The sequence below is a fragment of the Oncorhynchus masou genome, unplaced genomic scaffold (genome assembly GCF_036934945.1).
Source record: "Oncorhynchus masou masou isolate Uvic2021 unplaced genomic scaffold, UVic_Omas_1.1 unplaced_scaffold_5892, whole genome shotgun sequence".
Taxonomy (NCBI): domain Eukaryota; kingdom Metazoa; phylum Chordata; class Actinopteri; order Salmoniformes; family Salmonidae; genus Oncorhynchus; species Oncorhynchus masou.
In genome coordinates, this window is record NW_027012314.1 from 972 (window position 1) to 19,662 (window position 18,691).

The 18,691-nt window shown below is 49.5% G+C and overlaps 1 long non-coding RNA gene across 1 annotated transcript; it reads right to left on the reverse strand.

Annotated features, from left to right (window-relative positions):
• Window positions 1-271: 271 nt before the first annotated feature.
• On the reverse strand, window positions 272-18,136 carry LOC135536284 (uncharacterized). The gene is made up of 3 exons (XR_010454966.1): window positions 18,096-18,136; window positions 11,842-11,999; window positions 272-291 (listed from the first exon to the last, which is right to left on the reverse strand). It is a non-coding gene; the product is annotated as an uncharacterized LOC135536284 (long non-coding RNA).
• Window positions 18,137-18,691: the final 555 nt, after the last annotated feature.

Sequence of the window (18,691 nt, forward strand, 5' to 3'; positions counted from 1 at the left end):
GCCCCTCGCCCTGGGGCAGCTGGGGCCTGTTTCAATTGATACATGGCTGAGTCAGACTGGCATTTACAGACAGTAGAGACACAGAGCACAGTGATGAATTAATGTATTCCGGATGGGCTGCTTAGTTACCCCGAAGGCTAGCGGGGCCTGCTTACCCAAAGGCGCAGGGGCGAGGCAGGGGCATGGGAAAGCTCCTTGTGGAGGGTATAGTGGTGGAGGTGGCCCGACCGGTGGATCTGGTAGTCTCTGGGCAGGGGAGGGATGGAGCCGCCGGCTTCATGGGACGCTCATCTGAGTGGGGAAAATTCATTCTAAAAATAAGCTTGACCGAGAGAATGTCAACAAGACAGAGTGGGAAACGGGGAAAAACAACATTGGTTCAAATAGAAGGTGAAGCCACAGTTTGACGTGGATGTCGCTGGTCCAAAACAAGTGCCGTAGAAGGGTTCACACACACACACTGCTGCAACCAAGCCTGACAATGTCAATAGCTTGGACCATTGGAAAATATAAATGCTGAGGTCGCCATCTACTGGTGAGTCTGAGTCGCACGCGTCCAACATCAATCAGATTAAGCCTTTTTATCCTTTTTTATCTGTTATTTTACCAGGTGAGTTGACTGAGAAACACATTCTCATTTACAGCAAGATTAGACAACGACCTGGTGAATAGTTACAGGGAGAGGAGGAGGATTAGACAACGACCTGGGGAATAGTTACAGGGGAGAGGAGGAGGATTAGACAACGACCTGGGGAATAGTTACAGGGGAGAGGAGGAGGATTAGACAACGACCTGGGGAATAGTTACAGGGGAGAGGAGGAGGATTAGACAACGACCTGGGGAATAGTTACAGGGGAGAGGAGGAGGATTAGACAACAACCTGGTGAATAGTTACAGGGGAGAGGAGGAGGATTAGACAACGACCTGGGTGAATAGTTACAGGGGAGAGGAGGAGGATTAGACAACGACCTGGGGAATAGTTACAGGGGAGAGGAGGAGGATTAGACAACGACCTGGGGAATAGTTACAGGGGAGAGGAGGAGGATTAGACAACGACCTGGGGAATAGTTACAGGGGAGAGGAGGAGGATTAGACAACGACCTGGGGAATAGTTACAGGGGAGAGGAGGAGGATTAGACAACGACCTGGGGAAAAGTTACAGGGGAGAGGAGGAGGATTAGACAACGACCTGGAGAATAAGTTACAGGGGAGAGGAGGAGGATTAGACAACGACCTGGGGAATAGTTACAGGGAGAGGAGGAGGATTAGACAACGACCTGGAGAATAGTTACAGGGGAGAGGAGGAGGATTAGACAACGACCTGGGGAATAGTTACAGGGGAGAGGAGGAGGATTAGACAACGACCTGGGGAATAGTTACAGGGGAGAGGAGGGGGATTAGACAACGACCTGGTGAATAGTTACAGGGGAGAGGAGGAGGATTAGACAACGACCTGGGGAATAGTTACAGGGGAGAGGAGGGGATTAGACAACGACCTGGGGAATAGTTACAGGGGAGAGGAGGAGGATTAGACAACGACCTGGGGAATAGTTACAGGGGAGAGGAGGGGGATTAGACAACAACCTGGGGAATAGTTACAGGGGAGAGGAGGAGGATTAGACAACGACTTGGGGAATAGTTACAGGGAGAGGAGGAGGATTAGACAACGACCTGGGGAATAGTTACAGGGGAGAGGAGGATTAGACAACGACCTGGGGAATAGTTACAGGGGAGAGGAGGAGGATTAGACAACGACCTGGGGAATAGTTACAGGGGAGAGGAGGAGGATTAGACAAACGACCTGGAGAAAAGTTACAGGGGAGGAGGAGGAGGATTAGACAACGACCTGGGGAATAGTTACAGGGGAGAGGAGGAGGATTAGACAACGACCTGGAGAATAGTTACAGGGGGAGGAGGAGGATTAGACAACGACCTGGGGAATAGTTACAGGGGAGAGGAGGAGGATTAGACAACGACCTGGGGAATAGTTACAGGGGAGAGGAGGAGGATTAGACAACGACCTGGGGAATAGTTACAGGGGAGAGGAGGAGGATTAGACAATGACCTGGGGAATAGTTACAGGGGAGAGGAGGATTAGACAAGCGACCTGGGGAATAGTTACAGGGGAGAGGAGGAGGATTAGACAACGACCTGGGGAATAGTTACAGGGGAGAGGAGGAGGATTAGACAACGACCTGGGGAATAGTTACAGGGGAGAGGAGGAGGATTAGACAACGACCTGGGGAATAGTTACAGGGGAGAGGAGGAGGATTAGACAACGACCTGGGGAATAGTTACAGGGGAGAGGAGGAGGATTAGACAACGACCTGGGGAATAGTTACAGGGGAGAGGAGGAGGATTAGACAACGACCTGGGGAATAGTTACAGGGGAGAGGAGGAGGATTAGACAACGACCTGGGGAATAGTTACAGGGAGAGGAGGAGGATTAGACAACGACCTGGGGAATAGTTACAGGGGAGAGGAGGAGGATTAGACAACGACCTGGGGAATAGTTACAGGGGAGAGGAGGAGGATTAGACAACGACCTGGGGAATAGTTACAGGGAGAGGAGGAGGATTAGACAACGACCTGGGGAATAGTTACAGGGGAGAGGAGGAGGATTAGACAACGACCTGGGGAATAGTTACAGGGGAGAGGAGGGGGATTAGACAACGACCTGGGGAAGTAGTTACAGGGGAGAGGAGGGGGATTAGACAAACGACCTGGTGAATAGTTACAGGGGAGAGGAGGAGGATTAGACAAACGACCTGGGGAATAGTTACAGGGAGGAGAGGAGGGGATTAGACAACAGCGACCTGGGGAATAGTTACAGGGGGAGGGGATTAGACAACGACCTGGGGAATAGTTACTGGGGAGAGGAGGAGGGGGATTAGACAACGACCTGGGGAATAGTTACAGGGGAGAGGAGGAGGATTAGACGACCTGGGGAATGGTGCAGGGGAGAGGAGGGAGGATTGGAGCAACGACCTGGGGAATAGTTACAGGGGAGAGGAGGAGGATTAGACAAACGACCTGGGGAATAGTTACAGGGGAGAGGAGGAGGATTAGACAACGACCTGGGTGAATAGTTACAGGGAGAGGAGGAGGATTAGACAACGACCTGGGGAATAGTTACAGGGAGAGGAGGGGATTAGACAACGACCTGGGGAATAGTTACAGGGGAGAGGAGGATTAGACAACGACCTGGGGAATAGTTACAGGGGAGAGGAGGAGGATTAGACAACGACCTGGGGAATAGTTACAGGGGAGAGGAGGAGGATTAGACAACGACCTGGGGAATAGTTACAGGGGAGAGGAGGAGGAGGATTAGACAACGACCTGGAGAATAGTTACAGGGGAGAGAGGAGGATTAGACAAACGACCTGGTGAATAGTTACAGGGAGAGGAGGAGGATTAGACAACGACCTGGGGAATAGTTACAGGGGAGAGGAGGATTAGACAACGACCTGGAGAATAGTTACAGGGAGAGGAGGATTAGACAACGACCTGGGGAATGAATTACAGGGGAGAGGAGGGGGGATTAGACAACGACCTGATGAATAGTTACAGGGGAAGGAGGAGGTTAGACAACGACCTGGGAATAGTTACAGGGGAGAGGAGGGGATTAGACAACGACCTGGGGAATAGTTACAGGGGAGAGGAGGGGATTAGACAACGACCTGGGAATAGTTACAGGAGAGGAGGAGGATTAGACAACGACCTGGGGAATAGTTACAGGGGAGAGGAGGAGGATTAGACAAACGACCTGGGGAATAGTTGGCAGGGGGAGAGGAGGGGGATTAGACAACTACCTGGGGAAGAGTTACAGGGGAGAGGAGGGGGATTAGACAACCACCTGGTGAATAGTTACAGGAGAGGAGGAGGATTAGACAACGACCTGGGGAATAGTTACAGGGGAGAGGAGGAGGATTTAGGACAACGAACTTGGGGAATGAAGCTACAGGGAGAGGAGGGGATTTCAGACAACGACCTGGTGAATAGTTACAGGGGAGAGGAGGAGGATTAGACAACGACCTGGGGAATAGTTACAGGGGAGAGGAGGAGGATTAGACAACGACCTGGGGAATAGTTACAGGGGAGAGGAGGAGGATTAGACAACGACCTGGTGAATAGTTACAGGGGAGAGGAGGGGGATTAGACAACGACCTGGGGAATAGTTACAGGGGAGAGGAGGAGGATTAGACAACGACCTGGGGAATAGTTACAGGGGAGAGGAGGAGGATTAGACAACGACCTGGTGAATAGTTACAGGGGAGAGGAGGATTAGACAACGACCTGGGGAATAGTTACAGGGGAGAGGAGGAGGATTAGACAACGACCTGGGGAATAGTTACAGGGAGAGGAGGATTAGACAACGACCTGGGGAATAGTTACAGGGAGAGGAGGAGGATTAGACAACGACCTGGGGAATAAATACAGGGGAGAGGAGGAGGATTAGACAACGACCTGGGGAATAGTTACAGGGGAGAGGAGGAGGAGGATTAGACAACGACCTGGAGAATAGTTACAGGGGAGAGGAGGATTAGACAACGACCTGGTGAATAGTTACAGGGGAGAGGAGGAGGATTAGACAACGACCTGGGGAATAGTTACAGGGGAGAGGAGGATTAGACAATGACCTGGTGAATAGTTACAGGGGAGAGGAGGAGGATTAGACAACGACCTGGGGAATAGTTACAGGGGAGAGGAGGATTAGACAACGACCTGGGGAATAGTTACAGGGGAGAGGAGGAGGATTAGACAACGACCTGGGGAATAGTTACAGGGGAGAGGAGGAGGATTAGACAACGACCTGGTGAATAGTTACAGGGGAGAGGAGGAGGATTAGACAATCGACCTGGGGAATAGTTACAGGGGAGAGGAGGATTAGACAACGACCTGGGGAATAGTTACAGGGGAGAGGAGGGGATTAGACAACGACCTGGGGAATAGTTACAGGGGAGAGGAGGATTAGACAACGACCTGGGGAATAGTTACAGGGGAGAGGAGGGGATTAGACAACGACCTGGGGAATAGTTACAGGGGAGAGGAGGATTAGACAACGACCTGGGAAATAGTTACAGGGGAGAGGAGGAGGATTAGACAACGACCTGGGGAATAGTTACAGGGGAGAGGAGGAGGATTAGACAACGACCTGGGGAATAGTTACAGGGGAGAGGAGGAGGAGGATTAGACAACGACCTGGAGAATAGTTACAGGGGAGAGGAGGATTAGACAACGACCTGGTGAATAGTTACAGGGGAGAGGAGGAGGATTAGACAACGACCTGGGGAATAGTTACAGGGGAGAGGAGGATTAGACAACGACCTGGTGAATAGTTACAGGGGAGAGGAGGAGGATTAGACAACGACCTGGTGAATAGTTACAGGGAGAGGAGGAGGATTAGACAACGACCTGGGGAATAGTTACAGGGGAGAGGAGGAGGATTAGACAACGACCTGGTGAATAGTTACAGGGGAGAGGAGGAGGACTAGAATCCAATCTGAACAGTTGGCGAGGGAGGAGGAGGATTAGACAAACGAATCTGGGAATAGTTGACAGGGAGAGGAGGAGGATTAGACAAACGATCTGGGGAATAGTTACAGGGGAGAGGAGGAGGATTAGACAACGACCTGGCATACAGGGAGAGGAGGAATAGTTACAGGGGACAGGAGGAGGATTAGACAACGACCTGGGGAATAGAAGTTACAGGGAGAGGAGGGGGATTTAGACAAATCCACCTGGGGAATAGTTACAGGGAGAGGAGGAGGATTAGACAAAGACCTGGGAATAGTTACAGGGGAGAGGAGGAGGATAGACAACGACCTGGGGAATAGTTACAGGGAGAGGAGGGGGATTAGACAACGACCTGGTGAATAGTTACAGGGGAGAGGAGGAGGATTAGACAACGACCTGGGGAATAGTTACAGGGGAGAGGAGGAGGATTAGACAACGACCTGGGGAATAGTTACAGGGGAGAGGAGGAGGATTAGACAACGACCTGGTGAATAGTTACCTGGGGAATAGTTACAGGGGGAGAGGAGGGGGATTAGACAACCTGGGGAATAGTTACAGGAGAGGAGGGGATTAGACAAACGAGGAGAGGGGAGAGGAGGAGGATTAGACAACGACCTGGGGAATAGTTACAGGGGAGAGGAGGAGGATTAGACAACGACCTGGTGAATAGTTACAGGGAGAGGAGGATTAGACAACGACCTGGGGAATAGTTACAGGGGAGAGGAGGGGATTAGACAATCCACCTGGGAATAGTTACAGGGAGAGGAGGAGGATTAGACAACGACCTGGGAATAGTTACAGGAGAGAGGAGGGAGGATTAGACAACCAATCTGGGAATAGTTACAGGAGAGGAGGAGGATTAGACAACGACCTGGGAATCAGTTACAGGAGAGAGTGAGTGATCAGGACAACCAACAGGGAATAGTTACAGGGAGAGGAGGAGGATTTTCAGGACAAACCCACCCGGGGAACAGTCACAGGAGAGGAGGAGGATTTGAATAAACTGATGAATAGTTTTTAAGAGGATGGATGATTAAGACCCATCCAAAGAAACAGGAGAAGAGGAGAGGATTAGACAACGAACAGGGGGAATAGTTACAGGGAGAGGAGGGCGGATGATAACCACCTGGGGAATAGTTACAGGAGAGAGGAGGAGGATTAGACAAACGACCTGGGTGAATAGTTACAGGAGAGGAGGAGGATTAGACAAACCACCGGGGGAATAGTTACAGGGGAGAGGAGGGGGATTAGACAAACGACCTGTGAATAGTTACAGGGGAGAGGAGGAGGACAGACAAAGACCTAGGGAATAGTTACAGGGAGAGGAGGAGGATTAGACAAACCACTGGGGAATAGTTACAGGGAGAGGAGGATTAGACAACGACCTGGTGAATAGTTACAGGGAGAGGGAGGAGGATTAGACAACGACCTGGGGAATAGTTACAGGGGAGAGGAGGAGGATTAGACAAAACGACCTGGGGAATAGTTACAGGGAGAGGAGGAGGAGACAACGATGGTGAATAGTTACAGGGGAGAGGAGGGGATTAGACAAACGACCTGGGGAATAGTTACAGGGGAGAGGAGGAGGATTAGACAACCACCTGGGGAATAGTTACAGGAGAGGAGGAGGATTAGACAACGACCTGGTGAATAGTTACAGGGGAGAGGAGGATTAGACAACGACCTGGGAATAGTTACAGGGGAGAGGAGGGGATTAGACAACCACCTGGGGAATAGTTACAGGGGAGAGGAGGATTAGACAACGACCTGGGGAATAGTTACAGGGAGAGGAGGAGGATTAGACAACGACCTGGGGAATAAATACAGGGGAGAGGAGGAGGATTAGACAACGACCTGGGGAATAGTTACAGGGGAGAGGAGGAGGAGATTAGACAACGACCTGGAGAATAGTGCTACAGGAGAGGAGGGATTAGACAACGACCTGGTGAATAGTTACAGGGGAGAGGAGGAGGATTAGACAACCACCTGGGGAATAGTTACAGGGGAGAGGAGGAGGATTGAATAGTTACAGGGTGGAGAGGAGGAGGATTAGAGAAACGACCTGGGAATAGTTACAGGGAGAGGAATACCTGGGGGAATAGTTACAGGGGAGAGGGAGAGGATTAGACAACGACCTGGTGAATAGTTACAGGGAGAGGATTAGGGGGATTGTGAGCAGGAGAGTGGATTAGATAACACCTGGGGAATAGTTACAGGGAGAGGAGGATTAGACAACACCTGGGGAATAGTTACAGGGAGAGGAGGGGGATTAGACAAACCACCTGGGGAATAGTTACAGGGAGAGGAGGATTAGAAACGACCTGGGGAATAGGTTACAGGGAGAGGAGGGGGACAGACAAACGACCTGGGAATAGTTACAGGGAGAGGAGGATTAGACAACGACCTGGGGGAATAGTTACAGGGAGAGGAGGAGAAGATTAGACAACGACCTGGGGAATAGTTACAGGGAGAGAGGAGGATTAGACAACGACTCTGGGGAATAGTTACAGGAGAGGAGGGAGGAGGATTAGACAAACGACCTGGAGAATAAATACAGTGGAGAGGAGGGATTAGACAACGACCCAAGTGAATAGTTACAGGGGAGATTAGGAGAATAGTTACAGGAGGATTAGACAACGACCTGGAGAATAGTTACAGGGGAGAGGAGGATTAGACAACGACCTGGTGAATAGTTACAGGGGGAGAGGAGGAGGATTAGACAACGACTTGGGGAATAGTTACAGGGAAAGAGAGGAGATTAGACAACGACCTGGGGAATAGTTACAGGGAGAGGAGGAGGATTAGACAACGACCTTGGGAATAGTTACAGGGAGAGGAGGAGGATTAGACAACGACCTGGGGAATAGTTACAGGGAGAGGAGGATTAGACAACGACCCAGAATAGTTACAGGGAGAGGAGGAGGATTAGACAAACGACCTGGGGGAATAGTTACAGGGGAGAGGAGGAGGATTAGACAACCACCTGGTGAATAGTTACAGGGGAGAGGAGGAGGATTAGACAAACGACCTGGGGAATAGTTACAGGGAGAGAGGAGGATTAGACAACGACCTTGGGAATAGTTACAGGAGAGGAGGGGATTAGACAACGACCTGGGGAATATTACAGGGAGAGGAGGATTAGACAACGACCTGGGGAATAGTTACAGGGGAGAGGAGGAGGAGGATTAGACAACGACCTGGGGAATATTACAGGGGAGAGGAGGATTAGACAACGACCTGGGGAATAGTTACAGGGAGAGGAGGATTAGACAACGACCTGGGGAATAGTTACAGGGGAGAGGAGGGGGATTAGACAAACGACCTGGGAATAGTTACAGGAGAGAGGATTAGTACCTAAAGGAGAGGAGGAGGAGGATTAGACAAACGACCTGGAGAATAGTTACAGGGGAGAGAGGAGGATTAGACAACGACTGGTGAATAGTTACAGGGAGAGGAGGAGATTAGACAACGACCTGGGAATAGTTACAGGAGAGGAGGGATTAGACAAACGACCTGGTGAATAGTTACAGGGAGAGGAGGAGGATTAGACAAACGACCTGGTGAATAGCTACAGGGAGAGGAGGAGGATTAGACAAACCACCTGGGAATAGTTACAGGGGAGAGGAGGAGGATTAGACAACAGGGAGAGAGAGGAGGATTAGACAAACGAACAGGAATAGTTACAGGAGGAGGAGGATTAGACAACGACCTGGGGAATAGTTACAGGGGAGAGGAGGAGGATTAGACAACGACCTGGGGAATAGTTACAGGGAGAGGAGGAGGATTAGACAACGACCTACAGGAATAGAGGGAGGTTAGACAATAACAGGGAATAGTTTAGGGGAGAGAGGAGGATTAGACAAAATCCACTAGAATAGTTACAGGGGAGAGGAGGATTAGACAACGACCTGGTGAATAGTTACAGGGAGAGGAGGAGGATTAGACAACGACCTGGGGAATAGTTACAGGGGAGAGGAGGGGATTAGACAACGACCTGGGGAATAGCTACAGGAGAGGAGGAGGATTAGACAAAGACCTGGGAATAGTTACAGGGGAGAGGAGGAGGATTAGACAATGACCTGGGGAATAGTTACAGGGGAGAGGAGGAGGATTAGACAACGACCTGGGGAATAAAGCCACACAGGGAGAGGAGTGAGACAGACAAACGACCCGGGGAAGCTATAGGAGAGGAGGAGGATTAGACAACGACCTGGGGAATAGTTACAGGGGAGAGGAGGATTAGACAACGACCTGGGGAATAGTTACAGGGGAGAGGAGGAGGATTAGACAACGACCTGGGGAATAGTTACAGGGGAGAGGAGGAGGATTAGACAACGACCTGGGGAATAGTTACAGGGGAGAGGAGGAGGATTAGACAACGACCTGGAGAATAGTTACAGGGGAGAGGAGGAGGATTAGACAACGACCTGGGGAATAGTTACAGGGGAGAGGAGGATTAGACAACGACCTGGGGAATAGTTACAGGGGAGAGGAGGAGGATTAGACAACGACCTGGTGAATAGTTACAGGGGAGAGGAGGAGGATTAGACAACGACCTGGTGAATAGTTACAGGGGAGAGGAGGATTAGACAACGACCTGGGGAATAGTTACAGGGGAGAGGAGGAGGGGGATGAATGAGCCAATTGTAAACTGGGGATTAGTAGGTGACCGTGATGGTTTGAGGGTCAGATTGGGACTTTAGCCAGGACACCAGGGTTAACACCCCTACTCTCACGATAAGGACAAAGGGGGGGGGTCAAAATCAGAAGTAACAGTCGGTATCTGGTGTGGTCACCAGCTGCATTAAGTACTGCCTTCACTCCTGCATACCACATCTGTTTGTTTTCCCTTTATTGAACCAGGCAAGTCAGTTAAGAACAAATTCTTATTTACAATGACGGCCTAGGAACAGTGGGGTTAACTGGTCTAGGAGCAGTGGGTTAACTGGTCTAGGAACAGTGGAACAGTGGGTTAACTGGTCTAGGAACAGTGAGTTAACTGGTCTAGGAACAGTGGGTTAACTGGTCTAGGAACAGTGGGTTAACTGGTCTAGGAACAGTGGGTTAACTGGTCTAGGAACAGGGGAACAGTGGGTTAACTGGTCTTGGAACAGTGAGTAAACTGGTCTAGGAACAGTGGGTTAACTGGTCTAGGAACAGTGAGTTAACTGGTCTAGGAACAGTGAGTTAACTGGTCTAGGAACAGTGGGTTAACTGGTCTAGGAACAGTGAGTTAACTGGTCTAGGAACAGTGAGTTAACTGGTCTAGGAACAGTGAGTTAACTGGTCTAGGAACAGTGGGTTAACTGGTCTAGGAACAGTGGGTTAACTGGTCTAGGAACAGTGGGTTAACTGGTCTAGGAACAGTGAGTTAACTGGTCTAGGAACAGGGGAACAGTGGGTTAACTGGTCTAGGAACAGTGGGTTAACTGGTCTAGGAACAGTGGGTTAACTGGTCTAGGAACAGTGGGTTAACTGGTCTAGGAACAGTGAGTTAACTGGTCTAGGAACAGGGGAACAGTGGGTTAACTGGTCTAGGAACAGTGGGTTAACTGGTCTAGGAACAGTGAGTTAACTGGTCTAGGAACAGGGGAACAGTGGGTTAACTGGTCTAGCAACAGTGGGTTAACTGGTCTAGGAACAGTGGGTTAACTGGTCTAGGAACAGTGGGTTAACTGGTCTAGGAACAGTGGGTTAACTGGTCTAGGAACAGTGGGTTAACTGGTCTAGGAACAGTGGGTTAACTGGTCTAGGAACAGTGGGTTAACTGGTCTAGGAACAGTGAGTTAACTGGTCTAGGAACAGGGGAACAGTGGGTTAACTGGTCTAGGAACAGTGGGTTAACTGGTCTAGGAACAGTGGGTTAACTGGTCTAGGAACAGTGAGTTAACTGGTCTAGGAACAGGGGAACAGTGGGTTAACTGGTCTAGGAACAGGGGAACAGTGGGTTAACTGGTCTAGGAACAGTGGGTTAACTGGTCTAGGAACAGTGAGTTAACTGGTCTAGGAACAGGGGAACAGTGGGTTAACTGGTCTAGGAACAGTGGGTTAACTGGTCTAGGAACAGTGGGTTAACTGGTCTAGGAACAGGGGAACAGTGGGTTAACTGGTCTAGGAACAGTGGGTTAACTGGTCTAGGAACAGTGAGTTAACTGCCTTGTTCAGGGGGCAGAACAGATTTGTACCTCGTCAGCTCTGGGATTCGATGTAGCAAACCTTCTGGTTACTGGCCCAACACTAACCTACCTGCCGCTCCTGGCTGTGGGGGAAAAGGCCATGGATCGTACAGTAATAATCACAAGGGGGGAAAAATAAAACGAATACCTCGGAAATCATACTTGGGATACATCCTGCTGTCGTTCTTCCATGTCTTATCAAACCGAAAGTGTCTCTCGGAGAGGTCTTTCTCTGGGTGGTTATTATCCGAGGTGCCCGGAAGGGACAACGGAGACGCCTCTCTGCCCAGGAAGGAGGAAGTAGACCTGAACACCAAAATAACATTTCAATAGGAGGACAAAAATTAAAAATCCATCCAACTGAATGTAGTAGTGTCTAATAATAATTATAATATATTCATAATATAGCGAACCTGACTCAGCATCTCAAATGGCACCCTACACCCCATGTAGTACACTCACCCTCTACAAATCTACCTCCATCCCTATACATATCTACCTCCATCACCACAGTATCCCTCTACATTGTTAATATGACCCTGTATAGTCACCTTACCCCTATACATATATACCTCCATCACTACAGTATCCCTGTCTCCTTCCCCCTGTACATATCTACCTCCATCACTCCAGTATCCCTGTCCCCTTCCCCTATACATATCTACCTCCATCACTCCAGTATCCCTGTCCCCTTCCCCTATACATATCTACCTCCATCACTCCAGTATCCCTGTCTCCTTCCCCCTATACATATCTACCTCCATCACTCCAGTATCCCTGTCTCCTGTACCTACCTCCATGACTCCAGTATCCCTGTCTCCTTACCCCTACACATATCTACCTCCATCACTCCAGTATCCCTGTCCCCTTCCTCCTATACATATCTACCTCCATCACTCCAGTATCCCTGTCCCCTTCCCCCTATACATATCTACCTCCATCACTATAGTATCCCTGTCCCCTTACCCCTATACATATCTACCTCCATCACTCCAGTATCCCTGTCCCCTTCCCCTATACATATCTACCTCCATCACTCCAGTATCCCTGTCTCCTTACCCCTACACATATCTACCTCCATCACTACAGTATCCCTGTCCCCTTCCCCCTATACATATCTACCTCCATCACTATACATATCTACCTCCATCACTCCAGTATCCCTGTCCCCTTCCCCTATACATCTTTACCTCCATCACTCCAGTATCCCTGTCTCCTTACCCCTACACATATCTACCTCCATCACTACAGTATCCCTGTCCCCTTCCCCTATACATATCTACCTCCATCACTCCAGTATCCCTGTCCCCTTCCCCTATACATATCTACCTCCATCACTCCAGTATCTCTGTCCCCTTCCCCCTATACATATCTACCTCCATCACTATACATATCTACCTCCATCACTCCAGTATCCCTGTCTCCTTACCCCTACACATATCTACCTCCATCACTACAGTATCCCTGTCCCCTTCCCCTATACATATCTACCTCCATCACTCCAGTATCCCTGTCTCCTCCCCCTATACATATCTACCTCCATCACTATACATATCTACCTCCATCACTATACATATCTACCTCCATCACTCCAGTATCCCTGTCTCCTTACCCCTCACACATATCTACCTCCATCACTACAGTATCCCTGTCCCCTTCCCCCTATACATATCTACCTCCATCACTCCAGTATCCCTGTACATATCTACCTCCATCACTCCAGTATCCCTGTCTCCTTACCCCTACACATATCTACCTCCATCACTCCAGTATCCCTGTCTCCTTCCCCCTATACATATCTACCTCCATCACTCCAGTATCCCTGTCTCCTTACCCCTATACATATCTACCTCCATCACTCCAGTATCCGTCCCCTTCCCCCTATACATATCTACCTCCATCACTCCAGTATCACTGTCTCCTTCCCCCTATACATATCTACCTCCATCACTCCAGTATCCCTGTCCCCTTCCCCTATACATATCTACCTCCATCACTCCAGTATCCCTGTCCCCTTCCCCCTATACATATCTACCTCCATCACTATAGTATCCCCTTACACCTATACATATATACCTCCATCACTCCAGTATCCCTGTCCCCTTCCCCCTATACATATCTACCTCCATCACTCCAGTATCCCTGTCCCCTTCCCCCTATACATATCTACCTCCATCACTCCAGTATCTCTGTCCCCTTCCCCCTATACATATCTACCTCCATCACTATACATATCTACCTCCATCACTATACATATCTACCTCCATCACTCCAGTATCCCTGTCCCCTTCCCCCTATACATATTTACCTCCATCACTCCAGTATCCCTGTCTCCTTACCCCTACACATATCTACCTCCATCACTACAGTATCCCTGTCCCCTTCCCCCTATACATATCTACCTCCATCACTCCAGTATCCCTGTCCCCTTCCCCCTATACATATCTACCTCCATCACTCCAGTATCCCTGTCTCCTTCCCCTATACATATCTACCTCCATCACTCCAGTATCCCTGTCCCCTTCCCCTATACATATCTAAGCTCCATCACTATACATATCTACCTCCATCACTATAGTATCCCTGTCCCCTTACCCCTATAAATATCTACCTCCATCACTCCAGTATCCCTGTCTCCTTCCCCCTATACATATCTACCTCCATCACTCCAGTATCCCTGTCTCCTTCCCCCTATACATATCTACCTCCATCACTCCAGTATCCCTGTCCCCTTCCCCCTATACATATCTACCTCCATCACTCCAGCATCCCTGTTCCCTTCCCCCTATACATATCTACCTCCATCACTATACATATCTACCTCCATCACTCCAGTATCCCTGTCCCCTTCCCCCTATACATATTTACCTCCATCACTCAAGTATCCCTGTCTCCTTACCCCTACACATATCTACCTCCATCACTCCAGTATCCCTGTCCCCTTCCCCCTATACATATCTACCTCCACCACTCCAGTATCCCTGTCTCCTTCCCCCTATACATATCTACCTCCATCACTCCAGTATCCCTGTCACCTTCCCCCTATACATATCTACCTCCATCACTCCAGTATCCCTGTCCCCTTCCCCCTATACATATTTACCTCCATCACTCCAGTATCCCTGTCTCCTTACCCCTACACATATCTACCTCCATCACTACAGTATCCCTGTCCCCTTCCCCCCATACATATCTACCTCCATCACTCCAGTATCCCTGTCACCTTCCCCCTATACATATCTACCTCCATCACTCCAGTATCCCTGTCTCCTTACCCCTATACATATCTACCTCCATCACTATACATATCTACCTCCATCACTCCAGTATCCCTGTCTCCTTACCCCTATACATATCTACCTCCATCACTACAGTATCCCTGTCCCCTTCCCCCTATACATATCTACCTCCATCACTCCAGTATCCCTGTCTCCTTCCCCCTATACATATCTACCTCCATCACTCCAGTATCTCTGTCCCCTTCCCCCTATACATATCTACCTCCATCACTATACATATCTACCTCCATCACTCCAGTATCCCTGTCCCCTTCCCCCTATACATATTTACCTCCATCACTCCAGTATCCCTGTCTCCTTACCCCTACACATATCTACCTCCATCACTACAGTATCCCTGTCCCCTTACCCCTATACATATCTACCTCCATCACTACAGTATCCCTGTCCCCTTCCCCCTATACATATCTACCTCCATCACTATACATATCTACCTCCATCACTCCAGTATCCCTGTCCCCTTCCCCTATACATATTTACCTCCATCACTCCAGTATCCCTGTCTCCTTACCCCTACACATATCTACCTCCATCACTACAGTATCCCTGTCACCTTACCCCTATACATATCTACCTCAATCACTACAGTATCCCTGTACATTGTTAATATGCTATTGGAACTGACTTTAAATATTTCCTGTATATGGTATGCTTACTGAAATGTGAATTTAAATAACCCCCCCCCCATCATCTTCTAGTAGTAAACTCAGCAAAAAGAAGCGCCCTCTCACTGTCAACTACGTTTATTTTCAGCAAACTGAACGTGTAAATATTTGAATGGACATAAAAAGATTCAACAACTGAGACATAAACTGAACAAGTTCCACAGACATGTGACTAACAGAAATGGAAAAATGTGTCCCTGAACAAGGGGGGTTAAAATCAAAAGTAACAGTCAGTATCTGCTGTGGCCACCAGCTGCGTTAAGTACTGCAGTGCATCTCCTCCTCATGGACGGCAGCAGATTTGCCAGTTCTTGCTGTGAGAGGTTATCCCACAGTTCCCAGACACTCCGATCCAACAGTTCCCAGACACTCCGATCCAACAGGTCCCAGACACTCCGACCCAACAGGTCCCAGACACTCCGATCCAACAGGTCCCAGACACTCCGACCCAACTGGTCCCAGACACTCCGACCCAACAGGTCCCAGACACTCCGATCCAACAGGTCCCAGACACTCCGATCCAACAGGTCCCAGACACTCCGATCCAACAGGTCCCAGACACTCCGATCCAACAGGTCCCAGACACTCCGATCCAACAGGTCCCAGACACTCCGACCCAACTGGTCCCAGACACTCCGACCCAACTGGTCCCAGACACTCCGACCCAACAGGTCCCAGACACTCCGATCCAACAGGTCCCAGACACTCCGATCCAACAGGTCCCAGACACTCCGACCCAACTGGTCCCAGACACTCCGACCCAACTGGTCCCAGACACTCCGACCCAACAGGTCCCAGACACTCCGATCCAACAGGTCCCAGACACTCCGATCCAACAGGTCCCAGACACTCCGATCCAACAGGTCCCAGACACTCCGATCCAACAGGTCCCAGACACTCCGATCCAACAGGTCCCAGACACTCCGATCCAACAGGTCCCAGACACTCCGATCCAACAGGTCCCAGACACTCCGACCCAACAGGTCCCAGACACTCCGATCCAACAGGTCCCAGACACTCCGATCCAACAGGTCCCAGACACTCCGATCCAACTGGTCCCAGACACTCCGACCCAACAGGTCCCAGACACTCCGATCCAACAGGTCCCAGACACTCCGATCCAACTGGTCCCAGACGTGCTCAATGGGAGCACGTTGAGATCCGGGCTCTTCGCTGGCCGTGGCGGAACACTTGACATTCCTGTCTTGCAGGATATCACACACAGAACGACCAGTAAGGCTGTTGGCATTGTCATGCTGGAGGGTCATGTCAGGATGAGCCTGCAGGAAGGGTACCACATGAGGGAGGAGGATGTCTTCCCTGTAACGCACAGCGTTGAGATTGCCTGCAATGACAAGCTCAGTCCGATGATGCTGTGACACACCGCTCCAGACCATGACGATAAACACGAATCCGACCATCACCCCTGGTGAGACAAAACCGCGACTGGTCAGTGAAGAGCACTTTTTGCCAGTCCTGTCTGGTCCAGCGACGGCGGGTTTGTGCCCATAGGCGACGTTACTTCCGGTGATGTCTGGATGACCTGCCTTACAACAGGCCTACAAGCCCTCAGTCCAGCCTATTGCGGACAGTCTGAGCACTGATGGAGGGATTGTGTGTTCCTGGTGTAACTCGGCAGTTGTTGTTGCCATCCTGTACCTGTCCCGCAGGTGTGATGTTGGGATGTACCGATCCTGTGCAGGTGTTGTTACACGTGGTCTGCCACTGCGAGGACGATCAGCTGTCCGTCCTGTTTCCCTATAGAGCCGTCTTCGGCGTCTCACAGTACGGACATTGCAATTTATTGCCCTGACCACATCTGCAGTCCTCAAGCCTCCTTGCAGCATGCCTAAGGCACGTTCACGCAGGAGAGCAGAGGCCCTGTGTATCTTTCTTTTGGTATTTTTCAGTCAGTAGAAAGGCCTCTTTAGTGTGCTAAGTTTTCATAACTGTGACCTTTATTGCCTACCGTCTGTAAGCTGTTAGTGTCTTAACGACCGTTCCACAGGTGCATGTTCATTAATTGTTTATGGTTCATTGAACAAGCATGGAAAACAGTGTTTAAATCCTTTACAATTAAGATCTGTGAAGTTGTTTTGATTTTTACAAATGATCTTTGAAAGACAGGGTCCTGTAAAAGGGAGGTTTCTTTTTTGCTGAGTTCACATTGCATTGACTCATTGCATTGTTGGTTGAGTTTGCAAGAAAGGCATTTCACTGTAGTTGTGCATGTGAAATTAACACCTTAAACTTTCACCAAGGCCCATCAAAAGTACTGCACTATATAGGGAATAGGGTGCCATAGAGCTCTGGTCTAAAGTACTGCACTATATAGGGAATAGGGTGCCATGGGGCTCTGGTCTAAAGTACTGCACTATATAGGGGATAGGGTGCCATTTGGGACATAGATATTCTCTTGTACACTTAACGTTACTTACCCCTCTACATTCCAGGTGGAATCCTTTCGGTCCCTGGAGTCTAGAATTTCAAAATAAAATAAAAAGCATGTTGTGGTATTCAGCTACAAGATGTGAAGGAAGTGGAACCAGCATAGTAGAATCAGTCACACTACAAGTGTTTAATTTAATATATTAGGATTAGATACTGCACATGCAGCAGCTACTCTTCCTGGTGTAACCATCATATCAAACATCTCCAATCAAATCTAGAATCGGCTTTCTATTGCCCAACAAAGCATCCTTCACTCACCCCACCAAACTTACCCTAGTAAAACCGACTATCCTATCGATCCTCGACGATGACATCTACAAAATAGCTTCCAATACTCTACTCAGCAAACTGGATGCAGTCTATCACAGTGCCATCCGTTTTGTTACCAAAGCGCCTTATCCCACCCACCACTGTGACCTGTATGCTCTAGTCGGCTGGCCCTTGCTACATATATCGCCAGACCCACTGGCTCCAGGTCATCTATAAATCTATGCTAGGTAAAGCTCCACCTCATCTCAGCTCACTGGTCACGATAACAACACCCACCCGTAGCACGCACTCCAGCAGGTATATCTCACTGGTC